The sequence below is a fragment of the Cnephaeus nilssonii genome (assembly GCF_951640355.1).
Source record: "Cnephaeus nilssonii genome assembly, chromosome: 10".
In the NCBI taxonomy this organism is placed as follows: domain Eukaryota; kingdom Metazoa; phylum Chordata; class Mammalia; order Chiroptera; family Vespertilionidae; genus Cnephaeus; species Cnephaeus nilssonii.
In genome coordinates, this window is record NC_137081.1 from 48,013,234 (window position 1) to 48,030,099 (window position 16,866).

At 39.1% G+C, this 16,866-nt stretch overlaps 1 protein-coding gene across 1 annotated transcript in view; it reads right to left on the reverse strand.

Moving 5' to 3' along the window:
• CERS6 (ceramide synthase 6) overlaps window positions 1–16,866 on the reverse strand; it is a 263,770-nt gene that overhangs the window by 127,598 nt on the left and 119,306 nt on the right. The window lies entirely within an intron of this gene.

Below are 16,866 nucleotides of genomic sequence, written 5' to 3' on the forward strand. Positions count from 1 at the left end.
GAAGCTCACATGAGACTACACTCTTACGCTAGTACTCAATTCCCAATTTTATTTCGTATGTTTTCTGAGTGTGAATAGCTTATCCTTAAAAGCTGGCTAGATTTCATTAAATAGCATTCCTTAGGTTATGTTATTAATGGTGTTAAAGGTACTTCAAGTTATAACTCGTAAATTAACTCAAAGGAGAAAGTTACTAGTCAACTTCAATTTGTCAGGAGGCAAATTGCTTTTTGTGTTTGCAAGCTGTGTAAACATTTCAAATAAGGTGAAAAGGAAAAGGTTATTTTAGGAGGTGGTTCAAGTTATAGACAAAATTTTCTGGAAGAAATGACAGCTACCTTAAAGTAAGAGACAGAGTAAGACCCAACAGAAGACACAAGTGTCCCTCAGAGTTTTGTTCCTGGGTTGAGTGACTCTCCAAACATTCTGAAATTAAGGTCAGAACTTACACTTAGAGAAGAGCTTAGAACTTCAGGGATGGCTTCAAGGGCATGTAATTGTACAAGTAACATAGAGTCCCATGCTTGGTTTAATGCTTTGTTGTCACTATCTTGAAATTCTTAATCACCGTTGAACAAGGGGTCCCATTTTATTTTGCATTGGGCCCTGCAAATTATGTAGCTGGTTCTGGTTAAGACACATAGAGTCTCCATACTTTGGACAGATCTATTAATATCCCTTGACTTCAGTTCTATCTATATAATGGGAGAGTAGGTTTATATTATACTGCTTTTGATGTTATACTGGTGGCCCAAGGATTTGATAGCAGAAGTAATCCCCATTTCTCTCTAGTCTCTCTCAATCCCTTTATATTAATCCAACCTATTTCATGAATTTGCAGGTCACTTTTCTGGCCCCTGAAGGCAACTGAATTTGCAACTCCTTGATAAAATAATTTATAACAGCTGCTTCAAACTCTAAGACTTATTAATAGGCAGTGACAAGGCAGTTTTTATGTAAAATTAAAATTTTATGGAAATCATTGGAATTCTTACAATAACTTATATATCTACATTTTTATTTCATCGCAAAAAATGACCCATTTTTCATAATGCATAGTTTCTATTACAGAAACACAGATGCCTTCATCATTTGAATAACAACTTGTGATGAATATTTACAAGGAAAAGTTTATTTGCATAAAATGTCTGCAGAAAGCAAAATTTTCGAGCATTTTGCCACATGCAGAAAGTACTTTTTAAAAATTGTGTAGTTTCACACAGGTTAAAGTTTTAAATGGTGTCTAGCTACCCAGCCCCCAAAAACCTCTCCCAAACTCCCACAAAAGTATCTAACCACAAAAAGGAGGGAATAACCTTTGACCTATTCCAAAAATCAGAGAAAAAACATTTACAGCAGAAAAAAAGAATAAATTAGATTTTAAAAATGTAATAAAAGGCAACAAAAAACAAGCTATGAATCTTGAAGGGGGAAGGAAAATCTCCCTTTCTCCACTTTCTGCCATCTTATACAAAAATACAAAAATATGTATCATTCAGAAACCTAGTCAGCTCTCTGTCCTGAATGATGCTTTGTGAGAAAGCAGGAGACTCCCCCTATCCCATCAAGTAGTGACTGCTACTTTCAAACAATGAGTGTGAAGAAAGTGAAGTACTTAGTATCCTGCAAAAAAACAGATTTATGGACAAGATGATATGGTGGCATTGCATTCTGGGTATTAGAGTCTTATATAATCCATATACAGGGTAATAGAGAACAAGGCATTGGAGATAGTTGCTTTAGATAAAACTCTTCTAGTTTATCAAGAATGTAGCAGAGTCTATAACCTGCTACAGATCTAAGAAAGGGACTATTACTGGTGAATAGAGGACAGAGAGTGAGGCCAAGAGCAACCCAGGCACCCTTTCTGAGAGCAGGTCTAGGTGGATATTTCCAAATGAAGGAATAATGAAAATAACAGATCAATATCAGCATAGGTCTATTAAGAAGTATTGCATAAGTAAGTATGGAAAGAAAAGAGCATGCTAAAGATTCTAAGGAAGAACTGTCTCCTAAAAGTGACTTCTTAGATGAATTAGAAGTAAATTTTTAAAAAGTATTTGGCATTGTTAATATGATACAAGAAGATATGTCCCTGAAAAATGAAATTGGAAAACCATAAATCAATGACTGATGGTTAAGATAAAAAGAGATTGCAGGTGAAATAAAGAAACTAAAAATGAAGAGACAGAATTTTTACCCACTTGGGTGGGGGGAAGTAGATACATATTATGTAAAATTAAATCATTGATGTAAAAGATAAACACCCACAGAAGGCCGGAGAAAAGAACCAATAGGTGAAAGAACACCAATAGATGAAGGATCAGAAAAACCTGTCTAATGACAGTTGTTTCTGAGAAAACACAAGTGAAGACCTGAAATAGAAGTAATAATCAGCGACACAATTTTAAAAAACTAAACTGAAAAAAAAAAGACTAAATTGTATTCCAAACAATATACAATTCAAAGCCACATTCTGACAAAAATTTTGAATCCTATAATTAAAATTAAATAAAAGTCCTTTAGTATTCAGGCATGAAAACAAAATAAGTCAACACACAAATCAAATGAAAATAAGTCATCATGAATGGAACAAATGTCCAGTTGCTCTTAAATTTCTCCTGTGTATTACTAAATTACAGAAGAAAGAGAATACTCACTCGAAGAAAGCTATTGTCAACCAAACTGTCTTTCACTTGTAAAGGAAAATGAAAAATAGTCTTCCATATTTAAAGGCTCTGAAAATTCATTACTCATTAATCTTTCCTTAAAAAACTTAGGCCAATTCCAAGCCACTAAGATACAAATAAAAATTAAGAATTCCAAAAATATAACTTTAGGATAAAAGGATTAGGGACTATGGTTAGCAACATAAATAATTGCCCTATATTTCATTGTCAAATTAAATACTATTGTTCTTAAGGAATAATTTAATATAAAATATGTAACAACAATGAAGAAATGAATCCTCACATATTAACGAAAACAGGGGATGAAGAAAGGAACCACTAAATTTATTATTTTACAGGGAAATTTTGAAAGACATTGTTGTTATGATGACAAAAAATATAGTTAAAGAATGTTCCTTTATCCATGGATTATGCATATATGCATACAAATTCTTTGGTTGATCTCTTTCCACCCACCCCCACCTTCCCTCTCAGATTCGACACTCTGTTCCATGCTTCTATGTCTCTGGATCTATTTTGTTCATCAGTTTATTAGATTCTACACAGGAGTGAGATCATGTGACACTTGTCTTTCTCTGACTGGCTTACTTCTCTTAGCATAATACTCTCCAGGTCCCTTCATGCTGTCTCAAAGGGTAAGTGATCACAGACCACAGGGTGGTGAAGGCCTGGGGTTGGGAGGCACCGGCGGGCTAGAAGAGGTCAAAGGGGTAAAATGGGGGACATATGTAATACTTTCAACAATATAGCTTAAAAAAAAAAAGAATGTTCCTTTAAAAATGTAAAGATGACTCCTGGTTAAAGATGCCAATTGAGCCGAAACTGGTTTGGCTCAGTGGATAGAGCGTCGGTCTGCGGACTGAAGGGTCCCAGGTTCGATTCCGGTCAAGGGCATGTACATTGGTTGTGGGCACATCCCCAGTAGGGGGTGTGCAGGAGGCAGCTGGTCGATGTTTCTCTCTCATCGATGTTTCTGGCTCTCTATCCCTCTCCCTTCCTCTCTGTAAAAAATCAATAAAATATATTTTTAAAAAAAAAGATGCCAATTGAATGCATGCATTTACCTCTGTGCCCCTATGAATGTAGCACTAAGCAGGCAGAAGAGGGATTTTGTTAAGAAAGCATCCTATATAATAAAAGGGTAATGTGCAAATCAACCGAATGGCAGAACGACCAGTCTATCATGCACACTGACGACTATCATGCACACTGACCACTAGGGGACAGACGCTCAATGCAGGAGCTGCCCCAGCACGCAGGCCCCAATCGCCCCATGGGGAATGGGGGACCAGGGGGTGGGTGGCGGCGGAGGTGGGCAGCGGCAGGTCAGGGCCCCCACCCTGCCAGTCTCCCCACACACAGAGGGCAACTGGTGGCAACAGCCAACCTTTCGGTCCTTCACCCTAGCTGGCAGGCTCCCATGACCTGATGGTGAGCAAGGAACTGGGGGTGGGTGGTGGCGGGGGGCGGGGCCAGCTGCCAGCAGCTGGGGAAGATGGCCCTGATCGCAGGTCAGGCCTAGGGACCGTACCCATGCACGAATTTCGTGCATCGGGCCTCTAGAAAACTCATAAGGACACAGAAAACAGGAATGGGAACAACCACCCGATTCTGGAGCCTAGGAAGCAGAAGATCCTTGTCAGTCTGGTGAGCAGAAGGAGCAGCTGGATCCTGAGCTGTTGGTGGAGGTTTATCGCTTTATTTTGTTCGTTAGATCCCACATGAGTGAGAAAGCACCATGCAATCCCAGGAAGACTCCAGAGGAGGAACGGACTCTGCAAGGGAGGAACCTCCCCTGCAGTGATTTTCAGCCTTTTTCATCTCACGGCACACACAAACTAATCACTACAAGTCTGTGGCACACCCAAAAATGTATTTCTTGCCAATCTGACCGAAAAAATAGGTATAATTTTGATTCATTCACACTGCACAGCTATTGTTATGTTGGCTGTTGTCATTTTTTAATTTGACAATCTAAGGGAAAAGGTCAGTGCCCCTAACTAAACAGTCAGGTACTATATGATTTAAAAATTCCTGTGGCACAACAGTATGTTACCTACAGCACACCAGCTGAAAATTGCCGCTCCATTGGAAACAGACCGAGGGATTAGTTCCCCAAGGCCACTCTGTTGCTAGTTGGCAAAACCAGGACACAAGCATAGCATAGCACTGAATCTAATGCCTACTCTCAGATCCCACAGAAGTAAAGTGCACTTTGGACTTAGAGAAGCCAGTGTGTTCCACTGCATTTGTTTGGACATGGAAACCTTTTCTATCCATCCAACCTGAGAAATTAAATGAAAGGTAGTAAAAACTCCCACCCACAGAATTTGGTTTATTGTCCTTACACAAGGCTGAAACAGCTCTTTGTTTAAATCAAGACCAATAAAATGTGCCATAAAAAAGCAGGAAATCAGAGAGCTGAGGTCTTACGTCTTGTGGCTAGATGTCACCCAAATTGTACAGGGACACCCGATTTCTAAATAAAGTGGCAGCAAGGGGAAAACATCCAGAGTGACCCCTGAACTCAACTCAGAAAACATTCTAGAGAGAGCAGGGCGAGCACATGGGCCATTTAACTGACATTTCTGGAGTGTCTTCTGTGCTATTCTAAGCACTACAAATAGGAAATCATTTAGTGCAACTGTTCCACACAACAAGGTCGGCACTATTGTCATTATCGCTTTTTGTTGTTGTTCAGATGAGAAAACAAATGCAGAGCAGTTTACCAATTTGATACATGTCACCTAGGTAGCAAGGAGAGCGAGAGCCAGGACTGGAAACTAAGCAGTTAGGTTCCAGTATCCTGGCTCTCCACCATGAGGCTATGTTGCCTCTTCCTGATTTGATACACCTGAAAATTAAAGACAATGCACTCAGCTAAAATGGTGTTTCTAATCGAGGAAACATTCATGGGCACTACCTACTAAGAGTCTCTGTCCTGTTGCATGGAAACTGGCTGCTTGCAAAACTGGAAATAGGAAGGACTGCACTGGTTCTTTTTCTCCATACCAGGGCAGTTGGAACCATACTGCGCTTGTCAACTAAAGTCAACAGTAATTACCCAGGGGGCCCTTCTCTGTCTTAGCCACTCATCCTCTGTACCTGCTAAAACACTACTTCGCCCTCGGGATTTATGTCAAATGCTAGTTATTCCATGAAGTCACCTTGTCTAAATGTTGCCACATGAAAATCATTGCTATTCTCTGATGATGTGTTTCTTACCTCTTCATCTCATATTTTAAAAATCTCATCTTTGATTACAGGCACAGACCTCTGACTTGGGTTGCAAACAGTTTGTGGTGTGTGTGTGTGTGTGTGTGTGTGTGTGTGTGTGTGTGTGTGACATAGATCCTAAATTGACATCTGAATTTTTACTAAAGGTATGAGTGCTCCCTTCATTTATTTAATTTTAAGTTAATTTTAAGCAAAATAGTACATAACATAATTTTACCAACTATTCTGTACAAAACATGTATAAGAAATGAAAAATTCTTTTAGAACCTCTGACATATAATCTAAATTCCCAGGATAGCTTTTAAACTTCCATTAGATTAGGAGTCCAATGAAATACTCTAACTAGGGGAAAACGTGCTACTCATCCATGCACGGAATATACAGACTTGAATTTCAGTCTCAAAGTAAACATTTCCTGAACTATTTCTATCTCCATCAATAATTAACTCTGTGATTCCAAACAGTTTTCCTCATTCGCTGAAGGCTCCGGTGTTTCTCTGTTTGAGAAGCAACAGACATCAAAGCAAAGTTGCTGAGGTTGGAGCTAAGTCAAACCTGTTCACTGTTCATTCTCAGGCTGTGAACTTCATTTGAGCCGAACAGTCTTCACTAAATCACTGATTTAAAAAATTGACTAAATACTTATGTAGAGTTTGGTAATATGCAAAACAATGCTATATCTCATGAATACAAACACACACATAAATAGATACATGTAGCATAAAAATAAAAAAGGAAATATAACCCCCAAATTCAGGATAGAGATTACCTCTAGAAGACAGAAGAGACCGAGAAGGGGTATTCAGGAAGTTTCAACTGGTTTGGTAATATTTTAGTCCTTTAAAACAGGATAAGATAGAGCTGAGTGTGTCTTTGTTATATTAGTCCCTGCATTTAAAATTGTATTATAAAAGATAGTGTGAATAAAAAATATGCTCACTAAAAACACATTAAGTGGCTATGTCTTTCCCTTCTCTCACATCTAGAAACCATGAACGACTTGTTCTTTATGCCATCGACCTAAAGCATCCCTTTCTAAGTATCATAATTAATTTTATTCTTTTCCTATCATTACATTCATGCATCTAAGGCTAAATTGCCTTTGGAAGTGTTTCAGATATCATATGCATTTTATACTTAGTTCTAATCTATTGTGCTCAGCTTCTTCAATTTAACTACTTCAAATTAACTACTTTTGGATATGGGGTCTTTTTATGCTTTGTCCATGTATTGATTCCTTCTTTAATTCTTTATTGAGATCCATCCTATTCTCTCCTTGTCAAGCACCCACCCAGCCAGGTAGAATTCAGCATCACCGGTATCTGTCCTTCTCGTCAGTCTATCCAACACCAGCCCTAGTCTCCCGATAGTCTACTCAAAATACATCTGCTCAAAAGCAAGGTCCACAAATTATACTTCTGTTAGGTCATTCTGCCTATAAACTACCTCATTGCTCTCTGAAGTCCCCTGAATATAGACTAAGCTTATGATTGTGAGCTTCAAGTCCATTTACACTCAAGTTGTGGAAATCAGAAAAAAATAAGGGGCCCTTTTTTCCAATTAGGTAAGGGAAAAGGAAAATAAAACCAAAATTTCTTCTCTGTTGCCAAAAATAAATTTAGTGAATATGACTCTGGAGCCTGCATCTGCAGATGTCCCAATTCTTAAGTGTGTGGTTGAGGCAAAAGCAGCCAAATATTTATTATCATTTAGGTCAAAAGAATGTTACATGTCCCCTGAACATCAAGTGCTTTCCTAGTCTCTATGTAATTTGTTTTTTTTTCTTATCTGAAAGCAGACTGAAGACAAAGAGTTATTTGTTCAGCATGATGCTGTGATTGCATGGGAATCAGGAAACAAGGATCTCACAGTACTTACGTTTTCAAAAATGTATGTACTTTTGAGTTTAAGACAGAAATTAATCTCTCCCTTTCTGCTGTCCTGTTTGGTGTCAGTTTTCTGCCACGGGTTCCATTCTGTATCTCATAACTGGACGTGAGACTGAGTAGCAAACCTTGTACAGAGATATGGGTGCAGACCTTCACTTTTCCCTAAATCCTGCCTATCTATAATAATAAAAGCATAATGTGCTAATTAGACTGGACAGCCAAATGACCTTTTGGATGTCATTCCGGACGTCCTTCCAGATGAAGCTGCAGCAGGGGCAAGGCAGAGGCGGTTAGGGGCGATTAGGCAGGCAGGCGAGTGGTTAGGGGTGATCAATCAGGCAGGTGAGTAGTTAGGGGCGAATCAGGCAGGCAGGCAGAGTGGTTAGGGGCAATCAGGCAGGCAGGCAGGCAGGCAGGTAAGCAGTTAGGAGCCAGCAGTCCTGGATTGCGAGAGGGATGTCCGACAACCAGCAGTTGGACATCCCCCAAGGGGTCCCGGATTGCGAGAGGGTGCAGGTTGGGCTGAGGGACCCCTCCGCCCCTCGTGCATGAATTTTGTGCACCAGGCCTCTAGTGACTAGTATAAAATTTCTTGAGTTTCCTCATCTGAAAATGGAGACCAAGCATACCAGTCTCATAATGCAAACATTTAAAATTATGTCTCGCCTCCTGGGCTATTTTTTCTAATCTGTTTTCCCAGCTATACCCACCCATCTCTTATCACGCTCCAGCTCCTTCAGCCAGTTCACCACCATACTCTCCTCCTGGATTTTTCAGTTGTCTGTGTACACGTAGATGTAAAACTTAAGGTATGTGTATGTATGTACATATGAGTGTACACACACATATGTATACATATGTATATAAGTTAAATCCATAAATGCCAAGGATCTTCCAACTGGAAACAAATATAGGTACCTAGGTTTCTGCTCTAATAGCTACTATTTGGGAAGATGATGTTCTTACTCCTTCCTCTTACAAAGAAAGGGACATAATCAGACTGACAATTGTCATCATTGAGGGTTCCACCAAAAAAGTCAGATAACCCACACTTTTTCATAAGAGAATAACCATCTCATAAAATTGAATTCAGTTACAACACACACAATGCAATTCTTGACGGGCTGAAAGCATGTTGAGTGAATACTGATTGAAAGAGCAATGTGTTTCCTACTTACCAGCTATATTCATACTGCAGCACCTACTGCTCATGTTCTAAATAGCAAGGACCCACTTTTCACTACAAGCATGAGTACCCAATGAGACTGAGCTGCCCGCTTAACTTTTAAATTTTTCATTATTTTTTTTTAAATTTTATAAGAGTTTATTTGAGCCAAAATAATGACATGTGCTGGGGAACAAGATCTTAACTGCTCCTGAGCTGCCCACTTTATTTTATTTATTTATTTAATATATTTCTATTGATTTCAGAGAGGAGGGCAGAGGGAGAGAGAGAGAAACATCAATGATGAGAGGGTCTTTGATCGGCTGCCTCCTGCAAGCCCCACACTGGGGATTGAGCCCACAACCCGGGCATGTGCCCTGACCGTGAATCAGAACCTGACCTTCTGGTTCACAGGTCGATGCTCAACCACTGAGCCACGCCAGCTGTGCTGAGCTGCCCATTTTAAAGTAGCATCATGGTGTCTCATACCAGCCAGTATTACATACTAACTGTAAAGCTATACAGTAAGTCCTCACTTAACACTGTTGATAGGTTCTACAACTTTAAGCAAAATGATGTATAATGAAACCAATTTTACCATAGGCTAATGGATATAAATAAGAGCTAAGTTTCATGTCATCATTATAACAAAACAATAATGAATGAAGTGATGTTATCTGAGGACCTGCTGTACTTAGAAGACAATAAGCAGCATGAAACAATGGGATAAGCACAAGACTGCCAATCAGGAAGCAATGTGATCATCACCTGATGCTCTCAGGGTGATCTTGGGCGAGTTCAAGTCTCTCTTCTGAGGAAGCACTCAGACCTCTAAGGTCTCTTTAAACTCTTACACTTCAAGTCTAAGCCACACTTTCATCCTGCAATATTTGACAAACTGGTCATTCTTTTTTTGCTTGAATCCCAGCTACTTTGCTCTTTCCCTCTTTTGTCTCTCCTGCCTCTTGCATAGACACCCTTGCTCTTCTCTGATGTCAGTGATCACCAGGGTTCCATCCTCAGCCCCCTCAATCCCCATGCTCCCTCTAGGTGAACTCACCCACTCACTGTATGCTGTGTCTAACCTGCTTTCATAACCCTGGATACCCAAACGCAGGAGCTCTTCACCAACACAGGCACTTTGGACTGAAAATCCAAAACCAAACATTTGTGACCTTTCTTCCAGAAATCCACTCTTTTTCTGCCTTCCATGTCTGTCAAAGACATTATTATCCACTCAGTTTCCTAACCTTGAGTCCTCCTCATCCTTCAAACCCCTACCTTTAATCAGTCATCAAATCTCAGGTTCTACGTTGGGAATAGTCCTTTCACCTATTCCCTTTGCTCCATCCCATCAGCCTCTGCTCTAATCCAGCACATGTAGTTTTCATCTTTCTCTCAAAGAGTGGGCTGGGCTTTGCTGAGCTCCATGGACAGACATTTAAGCCAGGATAACAACTGATTAACTTAGTTATAAGAAAGAGAACAGCAACTCAGTCCAGAATATTTTCTTTGGCATGAATGAGAGTTTCTATTCCTATAGGCAAATCTATACAGAAATCCAGAGTATAATCAAGTGACTGATTGCAAAACATAGCAACAGAACAAGAAGAGGTGATCTTGAGATGGGCCTAAGGCACTTTCATCCAAGAACAAGTCTTACCATTCTGTAAGACAGAGCTTCTTTTCCCCAGTACTTTAATACACGCAGCGACACTATCTCTCAGAGGTCCTCTACGATGGGGGACCTAGAGCATCTCTGTGCTCCCATCCTTTCCTTAACTGGGGGAAGCTAATTAAATGTTGCACCAACCAAGCCTAGAATCACCTTTAAGGCGACTTGACAAATCTCATTCCTGATCCAACATATGTTGATGATATGTTTTTGTTTTAACGTTAACTTAAGCCTCAGTTTGGAAATAATGAATACCTAGTTGTCTCCATGTACTGCCTACAAATATAATCACCCAGGTATCACGGCTGCCTTCCATATCCTCAACTTATCACGATCTTTCTGAAGTCTTCTCTGGTCTCCACTTCCCAAGGCAGCAATGTCTGTCCCCATGAATATACTGTTCTAATATGGAGATAATCTATATTCTAGTTACCTTTTATGTGACCAACAACCAGTTGGCTTTTTGGCACTGTATGATAAATCTGCGTCTTAGATCTACTCAGGACTAACACAGGGAGGCTGTGTTCACAGGGCCTGGGTGGGAACACTGTATTTACAGTTTCACTCCATCTGGGTGATTTGGGGCACTCCCTGTGCCTCTATCACCTCATCTATAAAATGAAGATAATAACACCTACTTCAAAGGGTTGGAGTGAAGATTAAATGAAATGAAACTTATAAAGTGTACACAATAGCATTTCAACCCATGACAGGTGTTCAATAACTCAACTATCATTATTATTTTTTAAACCCTCACACAAGGGTATGTTTTTATTGATTTACAGAGAGAGAAGAAGGCAGAGAGAAACATGGATGTGAGAAACATCAATGTAAGAGAGAAGCATCCATCAGTTGCCTCCTGTATGCCCCTGGACCTGGAATCAAACCCACGACCTTTAGATCTACCCAGGACTAACATAGGAAGGCTCTGTACAGATGACACTCCAACCAACTGAGCCACCTGGCCAGGGCTATAATTACTACTTTGATATAGCAGGTATATGTCAGGCACTCAATACATGGTTTCTGAACTAGGTTTTATAATTAACTGTATGGGCAGTGCCCATGGTTTGAGAGACTATTAAACTACAGCATGACTCAAGGACAGCTATTTCATGTTAGATTTGAAGAAGATGCAAGTGTGGAGAAGGCCTTCATTCTACTAAAGTGGTTAAGCAGTAGGTCATGTAAATGAGAGACTCTCTGTTGCTACTTATTAAATTCATGTGTCAGGATTTGGCTTACTTCTGGTTTTTCCCTTGTTTGCAGTTTTGAAGTTATTTAATATTTAATGTTACAAAGCCATTTGAGATTGCTACTACACTATATCTGCACATTGTACAAGGGGCTCTGAAGATGTCAAGAGTGAGATTTAGTAGAGCTGGGAAGTGAAAAGTACAGCCATGAATTTCCATGGCAATGTGGCTTACAAATTAGGGATGATACGTGAAGAAATCAACCACTGAGAACATACAGGTGAACAAAATGAGTTATGTTTATTCATGGGTTCTTAAACTCCTTTGCATTCAGATATTTGATAGCCACAAAATTAAGTATCTAATCTCCAAGGTCATCATCTAAAACCTTTAAACCCAAAGACTCTAAACAATGAGCTGAAAACTTAAGTCCTGGGGGGAACAGGCAGGAGGGGCAGACCAGGAGGAGGTCAGGCTTAGCTCTGAGTACTGGTTGGATGGCAACTGGCACTCAGTCTCCAGCTGGCAATGTGACAGGCAGTGCTGGGGGCTGTGGCCATTTCAATACTCCCATTGAAATAAGACCCAGTCAAATGTCAAGGAAGAATGCAAACTCAAACTCAGGTTTTTCCCATTTTTCAGAGAAAGCCGGCAATTTGATATTTTAGATATTTTACATGAAATCTGATTTTTTAAAATAAATGTTGGCAATTAATTCAATTAAAAATAAACCATCATACGGACCAAGCAAAATACTTCTTGCAGGCTGGATTTAACTGGGAGCCACTAGTTCACAATCTTTGATTTGAGCTTTTTACTTTTGTATGTGGCAGAGATGGGTGGGAGGTTTTATTCCTAATCTTACTCTCAAAGCTGCATGAACGAGCCAGGATGGAATTCTCTGCTTTCCCGAGGCATGAAATTCGCATGGGTAAAATTTCATCCTTATTTTCTAATGACCTAATGAACTCTTGCTCAGTTCTTGGAAACTGTCCACCCAACAAAAACGGATAGAAATCAAATCAAAGAAATTCTATTTGTAATTATGCGAGCAAACAGATGGCCATTCACTAAGGAAGATATATTGAGAATTTATTAAATGCCGAGACCTATTACTAGATGCTGGGGATATAAATATGAGTAAGTCATGGTCCTTTCCTTAAGGAGCTGATCTATGAAGCTGTTTCTTGCTGGGCTACTGCTGTGAACCTAAGGAAGCCTCATCTGTTCTAAGAAATCATTCATCTTCTCTTGTCCACACTCCCAGCTTGTGACAATATCCGGACGGTAACCTCTTTGTCAAGGTCATCAAGCCTGACTGTCACTAGGGAAAAGTGCCTGGAAAGCTCAGTCTCCTGACATCAAGTCTGGCGTTCTTGTTAAGGAGGAGATGGTGTCACCCTCTGTTCCTTCCCTGGGTGAGCTGCGGTGAGGGAGTGGTGGGGTGGAGATGCAGCGGAGAATCAGGCAGAACACAGACCTAAGAGAAATTCCCATTGGGCCCAGTAGTCTCCCCAATGTCCAAATCCTCTGAAGACTTTTGCAGTGAAATAGGGAAGAAGAAATGGACAGGGCATCAGTGGCTACAGCACAAGGGAAAGGGACTATATTAAGAGTCTGGAAATCGCTTCACTGTTAGTGGAATAGTGAAAGCAGAGCTCATGGGGACGGAAGCTGGGGGTGGCACGGCCCATTCTTATACCTTTCAGAACCAGAAAAAAACTTGGGGATAAAGAATTCTTGACATAAACATTTATCAGAATGTTTGAATATGTCAAGAATATAAGAATAAGTATATTCTTGCTGCAGCCAGGTGGCTCAGTTGGTTGGAGTATTGTCCTATACACTAAAGGTCACAGGTTCAATTCTCAGTGTCTTCTCTTTCTCTCTCTCTCTCTCTCCCTCCATCCATCCCTGCCTTCTTCCCTCCATCTCTCCCTCCCTCCCTCCCTCTCTCCCTTTCTCCCTCTCTCCTTCTCTGTCCCTAAAATCAATAAACATATCCTTGGATGAGGATTTAAAAAAGAATAACTATATTCTTATATTTCCCTTTCCTTTCCAAATAAAAATATTAGTAAAGGTATATCAATGTTCACACTTTGAGAAACAATCAGAAATATTTATTACAAAATATTTATCACATTGTCAAAGTCTTGATCATAGGCTTTTTAAGTTTGAAAATGTGTAAAGAAAGGAGGAAGGGCATGGGAAGTGGGAGGTGGGAATGTGTAGAGGAAAAAGTAAGAAATTTAGAACTAGAGTCACTGTAGCAAATCATTCACTCAAAGCATCTCATAAATGATGGCATCTGATAATAAGAAAACAATTCAAATGATAAAAATAGCATGTATTTACAATTTTCCTGGAATATCAATACTATGTAATAGAGGAGCAGGGAACCAAACTCAAGTTGTCATCCAGGATGTCTGATACTAAAGCTGTGCCTATCACTTAACAATAACAACAAGAATAATAACTGCTAATGCTTACTGAGTCATTACCAACACATACACTTCTCAACACTTTACATGCTCTAATTCATGAATCCTCACAAGTAGATACTATTATTACTCCCATTTTAGAGATGTGGAAGGAACTATAGAAAGATCAAGCAACTTGCCTGAGCTCACCAATAGCAATACCACCCATCCGCTGGCTAATAGGGCCACCTAATTGCTTCCAGGGACTTTTATAGCTAGTTCTTATGTTCAATTTTCTCCTCTATATCCTCCCCCCCTTTTTTTTTTTACATCATAAAGGCTAGTCTTGAGAGGAAAACAAAAGTTTTAACCCTTTGCACTTGCTTGCTTTTTTCTCGATTCCTTTATTCTACTCAGGGTTTAATTTTTTAAATACCCCAGGTATTACAAAGCGTGGCAGTAAAATAAAAAACTGGAGTTTCTTTTCATGCAAACTTATTTATTTGGATTTTTTCATATTTCAAATTATTGATACATTCAAAGAGTAATTTTAATCTCGACATCCGAGTGCAAAAGGTTAAAGGAATGAGTGCTGGAGGAGGCAAAGAGAAGGAGAGAAATAAAAAGGGAGCAGTCCTATTCCTGGACCTGAAAGAGTGAAACCTTTAGACTATCCTCAGGACAAAACCAACCATCCAAGATAACTTCTTCTACTTGAAGTCACCCTTGATAGCCATACCCTAAATAGGAACTGTGAAGTAAACAGATACGGGTAAACATAGGGCTGGCTAGAGCTCTAGCACTAGTGCTCTGTGTAAGCATATAAAATATTAAAACCTCCCAAAGGGGTGGCACTCTTACCAACCCAACCACTGATTTATTATTGCAGCAGCTCCCCAAGGTCCTACAAAACTCAGCTTGGGTAAAAAAAAAATATATAAATTGAAGAAAACTATTGGAAACTAATTCCATGTCAAGAATTCATAATTCATGTTTCAAGATTCATTGCCCTTCAAAAGACACTATTAAGAAAAGACACAAAGCCACAGACTGGAAGAGAATGTTTGTAAGTCATATATCTGATAAAGAATTTGCACCCATAATATATAAGGAATCCTTAAGTCTCAACAATAGAAGACAAACCCATTAAAAATGGTCAAAAGCTCTGAACAGATATTTCACTAAAAATACAGGAATGGCCAATAATCATATGAAAAGATAATCTCATTATTCATGAGAGAAATAAAAATTAAAAACCACAATGAAATACCACTTTGTTCCTACTAGAATGGCTATAATAAAAAAGATAATACCAAGTGCTTTCCAGAATGTAGAGAAATGAACCCTCATACATTGCTGGTGGAAATACAAAATGGTATAGCCACTTTGAAAACCAGTTTGATAGTTTCTTAGAAATTTAAACATAAATTTACCACATGGCCCAGCCATTCCTCTTTCAATATCTATGCAACAGAAATGGAAACATAGTATTATAGGAAATAGTTTTTCTTTAGTGCTAACCTGTTAAGGTCTGAGAAGCTGGGGCTGGGAGTCACATATTGTCCAAGTCCCAAAAGGTGACAACCAAGGTCAAATCCCAAACTCCATTTCTTGTTGCACATACAGATAACCAAAACCCTGAACTTCACTAGATCAGATTTTCCCCTGTCCTTGATGTTAACTCATGAGATTAATGAATTCAAATTAATTCATATCCAATAACCACAATGCATGCATAGATACTAATTACTTATTCTTCTCTGCTCCCTGGGAGAAAACAACATATCTGAATTCTTAAATTAAACTCTGAATACTAGCACTGCATAATTCTGGGTGGCCCAAAATGTCATCTGACTACATGTTCCTCTGTAAAAAGTCTATACACGTAGGCAGGTTGATCTCGGTGATTTTTTTTTATTTATTAAAGCTATAAAGAGTTGGATTTAAAGCTATTGTTTCTAGCAATGGATCAATATTATTTTAGCACTTATGCATTTTGTGAAGATACCAAAATTATAGGGTATAAAGTACTATAGCAGGCAGAAAATTCAAGTATATTTTTCTTAGTTGCACTCAGAGATAAGTTTATTAAATACCTCTACGGCCTTTACTTTTTGCTAAACTGATTTTTTATATGTGACTTGATCTGAAATAGGTTGTGAAAATTGATTTCCTTACATTTTTTAAATGACATTTTAAAAAAAGAACCAACCAATGCTCACCATTATGCAATACCCTTGGTATTTGTGACCACCACGTTCTTTAGTTTTACCATTACTATCAAAATATGTACATAGCATACTGACTTTGTCCCAGAACCCTGTCTAAATCAGCTTGATTGGCTTGGCATTTCATTTACAGTATTTATGACTTTGTGGTTTAGAAGGGCAATACATTTTATTTACTTGCTCTGTGTTGCCTTTTCTAGAAGCCATTTAAAATATTCTACTTCTGTATTTTCAAGCTCAAATTTGCATGCAAACATAAGGCCTGTGAATTAAATTTGTTTTTAAAAGGTACCCCATTAAGACTCAGAAATTAGTGTCTGCCTGAGAAGTTTCAATTTCCTCCCCTATAAAATGGGAGGGCTGGAG